The sequence below is a fragment of the Oreochromis niloticus genome, linkage group LG14, assembly GCF_001858045.2.
Source record: "Oreochromis niloticus isolate F11D_XX linkage group LG14, O_niloticus_UMD_NMBU, whole genome shotgun sequence".
NCBI lineage: Eukaryota > Metazoa > Chordata > Actinopteri > Cichliformes > Cichlidae > Oreochromis > Oreochromis niloticus.
In genome coordinates this window covers 36,707,401-36,720,005 of record NC_031979.2, presented here as the reverse complement: position 1 = coordinate 36,720,005, position 12,605 = coordinate 36,707,401, and the positions used below count along the sequence as shown (strand labels likewise).

Sequence of the window (12,605 nt, the reverse complement as noted above, 5' to 3'; positions counted from 1 at the left end):
CTGTTATCTTTTCTCTCTTCATTCATCATATCCTCCCTGCAATAATATACCTCTCATCTAAAAACTCACATTCTGCACACACACACACACACACACACACACACACACTTGTCCATACACACGATGAAACACTCTTTTTTTCCCTCATGGAAGCAATCTCAGCATTCGCCACTGACCCTTAGGCCATTTCTTGTAGGTCCAATATGTACCACATGCATCTACACAACAGCAACCACACAGAGGTAATCTCAACACACCTGCTTCATCTCCAAACCAAATGAACTGAGCTGGTTTTTGCTGGTCAGACTGAGTCACTGCTCCCTGAAGGGCCATCAGTGTCTTACCTGTTAAACATGCACATGGACAAACAAAGCTTTACCAACAATCTTTACTGTAGATTGTTGAAAACGTTTAGTTCAGATTTTGCATCACTCCCCAGCAGTGTTTCCAGATGTTGCAGGTGATTCCCTTTCGCTTGTACAAACATCATCTGGATGGATTGGCTTAAACTTTGGGGACTAACCTCTATTCGCTTTTTCACTTTTTGTGTAGAACAATCCTCAGATTAGGAACCATTTATTTCCATTTCTATTGTCCAGCAAAAGATTATTGTTAATTGGATGATTTTGATTATAAAATCTACTGTTTGCTGTTCCTGGGTTGTAAGTGACACCACTCACTTTCAGTCTGGCAGAGTTTTACAGCAGATGCCCTTCCTGACAAAACCCTGAAGGGGATTTGTGTCTGGTGTGTCCGGCTAGACTCAAACTAATAACCTTCCGCTCACTGCTACACAATGGAGGCACAGAAGCTGAATGTGATCACAAAACTGGAAATCCACACTATGGTCGCTCAGTGCGGTGCTCGAGATCTGTTTATGGCACTATGAACGTGTCATGTTTTGATCAAACAATATCAGGACCATCTCTTTGTCAATACCTCGCAGTTCCTGCCTCCTAAACAATCTTTAGAATAACAGTTAACCTGCTCTCACTGTGCCTGCTCATGTTAGTATGCTAGCTAACATTAGGTAGCAAACGATCACTGAAATATATTTCTGACAGATAAAATCACCATTTAGACAGCTTAACCAAACCTCCCCAGTTCTTTGTCATCCAGAAAAGAAAAGTCTGTTTCTGTTACACTTCTGTACATTCTACTTTTATTTTTAAGAAACAGAGCCAAACTTAAAGTGGCACGTTGGCGGGAGCAAGGACGAATGAGATCCTGATACAAGACACACGCAAAGGTGGACCTGCAGGCAGCCAGGTTTTTACAGCGAGCCATGGGGTTGCACCGTTCCAGGCTTTTATTAACGTGTCTGCACAGAGATCATTACACAATAAAAATGCCTTTTCTCCGTAAGTCTTCTCTCTATCACAACTATTACATACAGTCTTGAAATTTCTACATTAAAAGAACAAGCACAGCATCTTCCTCAACACATGGATGCCTCAGGATCTCATGGTTCTTGGTCATCTAGACCAGTGTTTACAGCACACCAACAAACAAAATTGTCACAAAGAGCATATTGATAATTTTTCCCGCGAAGCAGATAAATGGGTCGGAGTTTTCTCCAGGACTCAGGTCAGACGGACTACTTTATCTTTTCAAATATTTATCTATTGCTATCACGTGCTTAAAGCATTTAGTTGTACTGCCCTCTAGTGGAAGAGAATGTAATTGTTCTACCTGTTACTCACGCCGATCACTTAGAGTCCTAATGAGGTGGAAGCAGATAATCTTCCACGGCACACCTGATCATTTCTCACAGCACACCGATGTGCTGCAGCACAGTGGTTGGGAAACACTGTTCTAGACATCGAGCAGGTCAGTTGTATTAAGCATATTTCAGATTTATATAGTAGACGTAACAACACAGTCCTCCACTGGTGAATCATACACGCCGCCTTCACAGAGTCCCCAAAGATTTCTAACAGAAAATTTGATGCTTTGATCAAAAACATACTGATTCTTATTCAGCTGCCTTTCTTTTATTTGAATTAGCCGCATGTAAAACCTGAACTTGCACTGTTGTATTCCTGTCAGTACATTAGTCACTCCCTCAGGTCTGCTCATTTTTTCACCTGTTAATTTGTGCAGCTGTAGGCAGATTGCTGGTCAGTACTGAAAAGAAATGGCTGCATCTTTGTTAGTAAATGAGGATTTTGTTCGTTGATCGCCGACAGAATCTTCCACTCCCATCGGTGCATTTTTGTGATTGCAGCTTCACACTAATTTGCCTTGATTGGTAAATCTGGCCCTGAAGCTTGTTTCTTTAGACTTTTTAATAAAACAACCATAATAATAAACCACCTACCTACGATTGTGTTAACAGCACTGACCTGCTGAGGCATAAACACAGGATGCTTGTGGTTTTCTGTGTTTATACTGTGGTGTGTGAGGCATTAGCGATGTATTGTTTGGGTCTTCTGGGTTCTTAAGGGCTGTTCAGGGCTTTTCTGTGCATACCAGTCTATGATAGAGGATCTATCAGACTGGTATCTAGGGAGTTTGGAGGCTGGGACGATATCTTGTTTTCTACAAGCTTTTCCTGAGCAGGATTTGAAGTGTAATGTTGGGCGCTGGTTGCTTTGAGGAGGCTAATGCTTAGTCAAGGTTTGGGTAAGTGATGTCTGTCAAAATAAATCAACCTGAATCCCAGAACTCAAGATTTTGTGGGATATCATACTGAGATCATAAATACTACTGACCTCTCTGGTGGGTTTAATGTTGTGGCTGCTCAGGTGTACTTTGAGGTAAGATGCCATGTAAAACTTTGTAGATTAGTGTATAGCAGGGATAGAGAAGGATGACTACATGCAGTGCCATCACTGGAGCATCGCTGCATGTAGACGACAAGGAGAGATAAATGCTGAGACAAAAATGTCCTTTCAGCAAAGTTGACCTTTCAGAGAAATGAAGCTTTCACTACACAAAAGTGGACATACACCAAGCTTTAGAACTGCCCACACTGAACAGAAATGCACACAGTAATTCAGGCCTGCTGGCTCTCCAATGCAATCCCACCATCCAATCTCACAATTACCTCAAATAGAGAGAGAGAGTGCAGAGAGGCACCGGCAGATATCATCACAGGGTGTTGTGTAAAGCCACGATGCACCAGGGCATCATTCAGTGTGCTTTTATTATCCGAGCCTGGCACTTGAGCAGCACGATGGCACAGTGACTAAACTTCAGCCGCAGTGGAGCTTTCACTGAGGCCAGCAGACCCTGCAAAGAGTCTTAGTGACACCTAGTGGTCACGCCACACAGTGAGTTCGATTCGTCTGCTTTTATTTTTACCCTCATGTATCTAGGGAAAACAGAAGGATGCTGTCATTCACATTCATGCATTCACACTCGCACACACTGACACTGGGAGCTTCCCAGCACAAACAGCTCCTGCTGCTGAGGGCTGCTGCAGCAGAACACAAAGATTTCAGAGTGAATCCACTGAGACGGTCATGATTCTGTGTCATTTATAAGTAAGCGTTCATCACGGGGAGTTCACAGGAACTGGATAAGCACCTCCATCCACCACAAGCAATAAGCAATTACCAATTTACGGCATAAATAAAGCTCCTTAAACTAGTATACAATAGAAATTACTCCAATTCTGCACACTTTATTGTGTTTATCATTCATGATTCTGTAATTACTGTAAGCACCAAGTCTACAAGGTAAACAGCTGCCTTAGCAGACAGAGCTGCCATGTTCAGGTCTCTCCACTGATCCTCTGTGAGATATAAGCCTGGGGCCACCCGAGGACGAGCAGAGACTTTCCCCAAAGCTGTGCCAGTGTTTTCTTTTCTGCTGTGTGATAAACTCAGATAGGTGTAAATATCCTTTATTGATCTGTTACTAAATTTTAGCAGTTACCTGTGAAACACACGACCCAGACCAGATGTAAACCCATGCCTTCTTCACGGACCCAATGAGAGGAGAATTAACCTTGAGTAAACCCTGCCTGCTCCACATGCAAGGGCCCTACTTTAAACCACTTAGCTACTGTGCTGTACAGAGATTAAGTATCACACTCTGGGTTAAGTTTTCTTCACTCTGTATTTTGCTTAATGATTCTTCCCGCCGACTCATGTACCTCTTGTAGATAAGCATCTGCGAAGCATGATACTACCACCACCATGTTTCACTGATGGTGAGTTTCTGTTATTGGTTAGAAGATGTTGTTGGTGATCTCCCCACAGAGTTTTCCTTTTTGGTTTGTTTTTGGCAAGGTACATTTCTTTGTCATGACTTTTACTCAGAGCAGCCTTGGTCTACTTACACAAAGTTAATCCATCTGGTAGAAATGTCAGATTCTGTCCCTTAAGTGACCAAATCACTGACTAACCAGTGGCCAGTTATGCTTGGTGATGGGAGGCCAACACTTGGTGAAGTTATAATTATATTCCAGCTTGGTTTTGTCTTGACATATAATGAACATTGCAGGACATTAGAAGGCTGTGAATGACAGGGAGGTGGCAAATGTAAGTGACAAAGAGGTTGTGAAGAGTATTGCTGGCATGGTCGGGTTCTACTTGGAAATGGTTTGTGAGTACGGACTATGAAATTTGTGTGAATTTATCACTAGAGCACAATACTGACATTTATGGACATGTCAGATCAGGTAGATTTATTTAGTACCAAATTACAACAACATTCATCTCAAAGTGTGCAACACTTCAAGACAAAGACCCTTAAAGTATAAAGTATGAAACACCAAATGAAGAAACATGTCGGTGGCATCAGTCACAGGTTTATCAGCTAGATGTGCATACCTGTGCTATACCTGTGCTATACCTGTGCTTCACACCAAGGTACTATTTGAAGCTTCAGGTATGACAGCAGCGTGTAATCTGTCATTCTACAGCAAAGCCTCACATGAAATTAGGTAGTTTAGAAAGCTGTCATTCTTTAAATGTGATGTTCCTTAAAATAATAGATGTATTAGCTTCCTTAAAACCATATAATAATAATAATAATCACAATTATTTGTTTACCATAATTGTTAAAAGATAAGTTATTTCCCTTTTTGTTCCACTCCTTTTATACAGAGCTGCTTAAACTGAAAAAATTGTGTGAGTGCGAGAAAGCAGTGAAGTCCCAACTGAGGCTCTGCTGTTTCCTGATATCTATTTTTACAGGGAGGCCTTTGAAATATAATTTGCAGCATAACATTGCCAATGGCTGCATAAACCCTTTGACAAAAAATAAAACAAACGTTATTTGTTAATCTCCATCTGAAAAGACCTGCGTAAATGTGGCAAGGAAGTAGAAAGCGACGCTGTCAACAGTGGGTTTATATTGTGAAGGAGAGAGCAGGCCAAAGAGAGAGAGAGAGACAGAAGGGAGGATTATGGACTTAGTATATTTAGTCCATGAGACAGATGAGGAGGAAAAAAGAAAAATAAAGCAAAACGACCAACCAAACAGAGAGAGAAGGGGAGATGAGTCACTGAGCCCCGAGACAGTTATTGACAAGAGAAGATGGAGGGATAAAGAGAGATGGAGAGAAAATAAGAGCTCAGTGATGTGGGAAAGGTGGGGGGGGGGACTGTGAAGGCAAACTTGTGTGAGCAAGAATGACTCTATTGATTATTCGATCTGGGAAACTAGTATGATCACAGTCATCATTTTTCTGTTGGTTGTGAGTTATGGATGCAGGGATTGATGAATTTGTGGAAGCGATAATGATGCCTTCAATTGAGAGTCCGTCTACTTTCCACTCCCCCATGAATGTTTTGTCGGGATGTCAAACTGCAAGTAGGATGCATGGGTCATTTAAAAGCATCATTGAAGGCCTTTCAAATATTTTTGGTCAGTAAACACTTCATTTGAATGTTACAAATCCAAGACGTTTAAGAAATCCTTTTGTGTTAAATGTAACAAGTAACTCTTGTGTTAATTTCACAACTGTGTGACAGAATGCAGTGGGCTTAAGAGGAGCAAGCCTCGCGGTCTGTGGGTTTATGATGCCACCACACCTGCCTCCTCATCCACCCTGCTGGTGGTTATACTTCATTATCCAGCTAAACGCTATGATAAAGCAGGTCAGAAAATGCTACTAAACGGGTGTGATATGGTTGAAATGTAATGCCAAATGTCAGCATATATACACTGAGGTAGGAATCATGCTGTACAATCCAAACTGCCCCACTGATGGAAGGTGTTGCAGCTAATTAAGATTAGCTCCATCCATCCAGCTTCTTCTGCTTATCTGGGGCCGGGTCGCATTGGCAGCAGCCTAAGCAGAGAAGCCCAGACCTCCCTCTCCCCGGCCACCTCCCCCAAGGTGAGAGATATAATCTCTCCTTCGTGTCCTGGGTCTGCCCGGGGGCCTCCTCCCAGTGGGACACACCCGAACCACCTTGACTGCCTCCTTTCGATGTCAAGGAGCAGCGGCTCTACTCTAAACCCCTCCCGGATGGCCGTACTTCTCACCCTATCTCTAAGGGAGAGTCCAGCCATCCTTCGAATGAAGCTCATTTCCACCGCTTGTATCTGCGATCTCGTTCTTTCGGTCACTACCCACAGCTGACCATAGGTGAAGGTAGGGACGTAGATCGACCGGTAAATTGAGAGCTTCGCTTTTACACTCAGCTCCCTCTTCACCACAACAGACCGGTACAGCGTCTGCATCACTGCAGCCGCAGCACCAATCCGTCTGTCGATCTCCCGCTCCCTTCTCCTGTCACTCCTGAACAAGACCTTGAGATACTTAAACTCGTCCCTGACCCGGAGCGGGCCATTCCCACTGCTTCACACTCGCCTGCAAACTGTTCCCTAAACCCCAATATCTCTTATTCATTTTTTTTTACTGATCAGCTAAACAGGCTGGATAAAGTGGAAAATTGTGAGCTTCAGAGGTGCCTGTAGGTGGATTAGGTTTCTTTTAGACGTGACCTGACAGCTGCTTCCCTCTGTTTCTTACTCGATGGGTTGATATCTGAACTCTGATCCCATCTTGTTGTTACTTTTTGTTGGTTGTGTGTTTTTCAGATTTACTTACATTCAGCTTCACAGCGCTGGAGGGAGAAGAGGTGAAAGAGGTGAGAGATCAAGCACACACACAAACACACTCGCGTATGCACACAGGTTGGAGGGTAACCACTCATCGTCCCACCAGAGATGCTCTGTCAGAACATCTTGAGGGGAGAGAGGGCTGGAAACATGCCAAGCATGCTTTAATAGAGAGAGAGGGGGAAAATGGAGTGAATGAGGAAGAGATGAAGGGAGAATGTAGCAGTCAGCAGCCATTAGCAGGCCTGGAGTCTGTCTGCCTCTAAGTGCTCTGTAAATATCGCCTTGCCTTAGTAAACAGCATTATTCGTCTTTATTGGGCCATTATGTAATGGCCTGATCCCCCACAGTATGCAGATTGGTGTCACTCCATTATGTAAGACTTCTATTTCATTATGTAAGCATTCTCCACCTCCCCTCCTCCTTTTCTTCTTCCTCTCTTTGCTTTCTGCTCATCCATCCTATTAACACTTTCTGACAAGAGGCCACATGTTTTTAATTGATGTCATCACATACGACTTCATTCTCAATCAGTGTGCACTGATCTTCATATTCAGTGTTTCATAATTCTTTATATTCTTCATATTGTCCCATTAGCTGAGTAATGCCACCAAGATATTTAAACCCAATGTCTTTTCACAAAAGACTGCAGTTTGCTTCAGGCTTTATAATTTATCAGATGGTGCATTTCACTTGCCACTATGCAAAGGTTTTTCACTTTTAATGTATCGATTCATGAATTTAACCATTAAGATTGTATTGTAGCTCCTACCATGATGCTTTTTGGAGGCAGAGTTTATCATATTTCTGACACCATGCTGGAGTGCAACATTATCAGCCAAGGCTGGCTAGATAAGCTGGTAAACTGTAAGTTATTGAAGAAAAAGAAAGTATAATTTTATTTTACAAATTTAAAGCAACAAAATCTTGGACTGTCCGTATCAGACATCAAGTAAGTTATATTACCTGAAAATTTAAAAAGCAAAAAGATTTACCCCAATAGACACTTCAGCCTCAGACTGCTGGCTCACTGGTGGTTCCTGAAGTATTCACAAGTATGATTCGAGGCAGAGCCTTCAGCTGTCAGGCCCTAGTTTGGAGTCAGGATAGACACAATCTCTACAACCAGTTCAATTCAATTCAACTCAATTAAATTTTATTTACACAGCGCCAAATCACAACAATAGTCACCTCAAGGCGCTTTATATTGTAAGGTAGACCCTACATTAATCCATACAGACAAAAACCCCAACCAACAATCATATGACCCCCTATGAGCAAACACTTTGGCGACAGTGGGAAGAAAAAACTCCCTTTTAACAGGAAGAAATCTCCAGCAGAACCAGGCTCAGGGAGGGGCGGGGCCATCTGCTGTGGAGAGAGAAGGAAAACAGGATAAAAGACATGCAAGTAATTAAGTAACCAGATTGCTGCTGCCTCCCTGAGCCGATGGCAGATGTTTCTTCCTGTTAAAGCTGAGTTTTTCTTCCCCAGTGTTGCCAAACGTTTGCTCACAGGGAGTCATCTGATTGTTGCATTTTCTCTGTATTATTGGAGGGTTTTCTCTTACCATATAAAGAACCTCAAGGTGACTGTTGTTGTGATTTGGTGCTATATAATAACACTGAATTGAATTGAATACAGTTGTTTTCAAGACTGAAACTACCGTTAACCACCAAGCACTTTTTTGTAGTCTGGTTGCCAGCCTCAAGTGGCCAGCAGAGGAACTGCAGTTCCTGGCACAGAGCAGAACGACTTCATTTCCCTTGATTGGAAGTATTTTTCAGTGTAGCAAAATAAAGCTTTATTTATTTTGCCATACTAAGGGCTGGGATGCCCTGTATTTGCATTTCAAATATAAGCAGAAAAGAGTTTGTGGGTGAGAAGGGGATCGTTTCCAAAGCAAAGTATATGCAGGAAAGCTTTTCTAAAAACCTGAAATCTCAGAAACTGGCCAAGCAGTCACTGAGTCATCAGTACTGAAAAACAAAAAAACCCCGCAGCACACACCGTGGGTTATTTTTTGGTGTTTTTGTACAAGGTGGGAGAGGATATGTGCATGTTTTTTCTTTTCCCCATAAGATGGGATGCCTCAAGTGTGTTGGATCAATAACAAAGAACAAGCACATATTCAAGGAAGCTGCAGTCTATAAATAAAATAAAGCCTTCCACTCCAAGAGGCCAGCTCATGAAAATCAAGTTCACTTAAACCACAAAAAGACAAACAACAAGCAAAACACAAAGTTAAATCCAGTTAAGTGTTCATAAGAAGCCGTAAATACAGAAATATAATACTGTACAATTGTTAGGACAGTGTTTAATTATTCAGTCTGTTTCTTCATGGAACATTTTACTGAGCTCTATGTTTGTAAGAGAGTAAATCGCATGTATACACACAACGTGTTGTCATCCATGGGTTTCAAATGCCACTCTTCTGTCAGATGCTGCTGTCTCTCAAAGATACGCATGAGGTTTTCTTCTCGCATCTGTGAGCTGACATGTTGGCAGCAGCAATATTAGGGATGGATAGTGGTGAAGTTTGTCATATAGGAGGCTTGGTTTGTGTCCTGTTCGGGTGCTTTGTGTTGTGTGCCTTCTTTTCACTCACTGGTTTGAAAACTACCAACAACAGCCTCACGGTTTGCATTCAAATCACACGACCCTGCAGATAAAAGATAAGTCTTTTTCATTTAAATACGACACAAGCGATCTTTCACAGGTGTCCATAAGTAACAAATTAGTGAAGATAGTCGTGTTTCTAAACCCAACACCTGTGGAGACCTTGTGCATATATCAGGGAGAGTCCAGTAAATAAGACTCATGAGATTAAAGACTGATGAGGGACCTGGTCAAGATAGCCAACAGCACAATCAGCAGTGGTTACACCGACTAGTAACATACAGACACACACAAAAAGTATATAGATGTACAGATGTACTATTGATGTATTATTTAAAACAATAAATATTAAATATAATAAAGTTTAAATGGGAGAATGAGTCACTGGCTCAGGGCAAAAACAAAGGCAGTAATATGACTGTGAAGGTTCTCAGTCATCCAGGTCATTGTAGTTTACGGAGCTTGGAAAGAAAAGCGTCTGGACTTCTTTAAGCTGCTTGAAGACGTTTCACCTCTCATCTGAGAAGCTTCTTCAGTTCTAAGGTCAAATGGTGGAGAGTCCCAGATTTAAGCCCTGTGGGAGCCATCTGTGTCCACTGTGGACGACCTTCTTCGAACAGAGGCGGTGGTTTACGACACCAACTGTCTGCCATCTATAATCCAGTTCTGAGATCCCTTCCCAGACGCCTTAACGCCCACTCACATCCTGGGCCTTCTGACCTCAGGAAATCACATGATAGGGTGGGGCTAGGTTTCCCAATGTGCTCACCCGAAATCTTGACTGATTGTGACCTACACCCGTCTTCACACCTTGGCTCGTGTGATTAGGTAGAGGATCATTAGGGGCTCCATTGTCCCTCTTGGGGGGACACTCCCAAAGGGCTTAAATCTGGACTCTCCACCATTTGACCCTAGAACTGAAGAAGCTTCTCGGATGAGAGGTGAAACGTCTTCAAGCAGCTTAAAGAAGTCCAGACGCTTTTCCTTCCAAGCTCCTTAGACAGGCAGTAATAATTAAGCAGAAAACTTGTGACTGAAGAAACTCCCTCCAGGTTAGCTAAAACACCCGTTAGTTTGGTCATGTAAATAAAAATATAGCTCTGTGAGTAACACGACTGATAAATAATCACCTGTTGCAGCTGTCTTACTTTAAGATAATTTCGTCCCTTTATTCACATATCAGAGATGATGAATGTGGATTTGTCACTTTTTTTTTAAATTTACTCAGGACGCTTAAGTCAAAAACTGAAATCAAACCTAATGCTTCTTTATTTGGATCAAAAGTCACTGACTGTGAACCACTCCCCATCTCTTATCTGTTTCAGGTGCCTCGTGGGTTGTATGTTAACATCCTCCTTGTGAGCCCTGACAATTTGATACACACTATCCTCTGATGCCACGACATACCAGACCCACACAGGATGTGACCTTTGGAGCCAGAGAATTCAAAGCCCACCTGCTGATATGCAAAAGACCCCATGCCGCTGGGATGGACATGTTGGATACAGGTCTGGATCTTGGCTTTGAAGCCCACGTGTTCTGTGCTTAACTGGTTCTCGAAACTTTGGATCAGAGGAACGAGATAAAACCCTCACAGAAGCTCTTTTTCTTCCTTCGAGGATGTAAACAATCATCTGACGGGTGTTTGTGTGATCGCGTTGTTTCTGGGAATGTACAGAACAGATTTCTGTGGACAACATTTCCCCTGGATGTTCTCGTGGTCAGTGGTTGGTGGCACCGCTCTTCTCTTTCCCCAGCATATAGTCATATGCCAAAGGATTACAACAGTCTTATGACAGCACTATTACATCACTGGGAGGAAACCCAGACTTCCGGAAACACACCTCTTAGAAACTCCATGTTGGGCCTTGGATTGAAAATATGAGCACATTGTCAGCGTCTTGTCTCAAAGCATCTATGATAATGACAAACTGTCAAGAAACTAAACCGTGAACAATTCTGGCACTTTACTCATATGTTTTCATCTCATCCCTCTGCCCCGCCTTCTCTTGCTCTATTTCTCTTAATCACTCTGTCTCTCCCCTTTTCTCTCTGATGAACAGCTGACTTGTATATCCTCCAGTATTACCAATCTAACTCTTCTGGCTGTGGATGACTTAGAAAATGTTGACATAATCGGTATGTTTGCGTCCATTGTGGATCGGTTCTCTCTGTGTTGGAATATTACAAAAAAAATTAAAAAATTAAAATCGGTGTCCCGAGGACGGAGCCTTTACGAGCACCAGCGGGAAGTGATTCAGCGTCTCTACGCGTGACGGTGAAAGCAGTGAAAACGCTCTAACGCTGGAGAGCAGCTGTGCGTGAACACATCGCTGGTGAACTTGACCAAAAGTGTTCCTACCACTAAACGCTGGCACTCGGGACGGTTAAATATACCAAGTGGTTTTAAAAATGGCCGGCAGAACTCGCGCTGTCCCTTCCTGTCCCCCGTCCTCCCCTCCTCCCTCCCCCTCGATGCCCCTCTTTGCCGTTTGACAGTGTCTGTGTTTGTATGCGACATACACCTTACAGTCTTCGATGGTTTGATACCCATGATTTACTTTGAATATAACGAAACTAATGACCACAATAAGGAGAAAAAAACACAACAACATGCGAAATGGGGATTTTATGCTTTCATAGATACAATTATGTGGATTTATAATGAAATAAAAGGTATTTTTCTTGGAAAAAAAGTGATTTGTTGTTATTCAAATCTCAGAAGAAGACTTCTCTCTAGACAGAAGCGCTCTGTTTATGTTTCTTATCCTGCAGTTGAGAGGGATTTCTTCATGCTTTACTACAAGCAGTAATATCGCACATCCATGCAGAAGAAACAAAGTCATTTTCAATCTTTTAAGAAAGAGAGATCGATTGTAATGTGTTCCTGTAATTACAGCTCTACAGCTCCAAACACTAAGTCTATGTTAGCAATAATAATGGTTTTTCTCTGTTTGTGTACT

The 12,605-nt window shown here is 42.4% G+C and overlaps 1 protein-coding gene across 5 annotated transcripts in view; it reads left to right on the top strand.

Annotated features, from left to right (window-relative positions):
- si:cabz01090165.1 (leucine-rich repeat and fibronectin type III domain-containing protein 1-like protein) overlaps positions 1-12,338 on the top strand; it is a 386,077-nt gene extending 373,739 nt beyond the window's left edge. For all 5 annotated transcript variants that reach the window (XM_003448988.5, XM_019345319.2, XM_025898204.1 and 2 more), the window contains 2 exons: positions 7,003-7,052; positions 10,968-12,338. The gene's annotated coding sequence lies outside the window, so the exon portion shown is untranslated. The remainder of the gene's footprint in view (positions 1-7,002; positions 7,053-10,967) is intronic.
- The last annotated feature ends 267 nt before the right edge of the window (positions 12,339-12,605 follow it).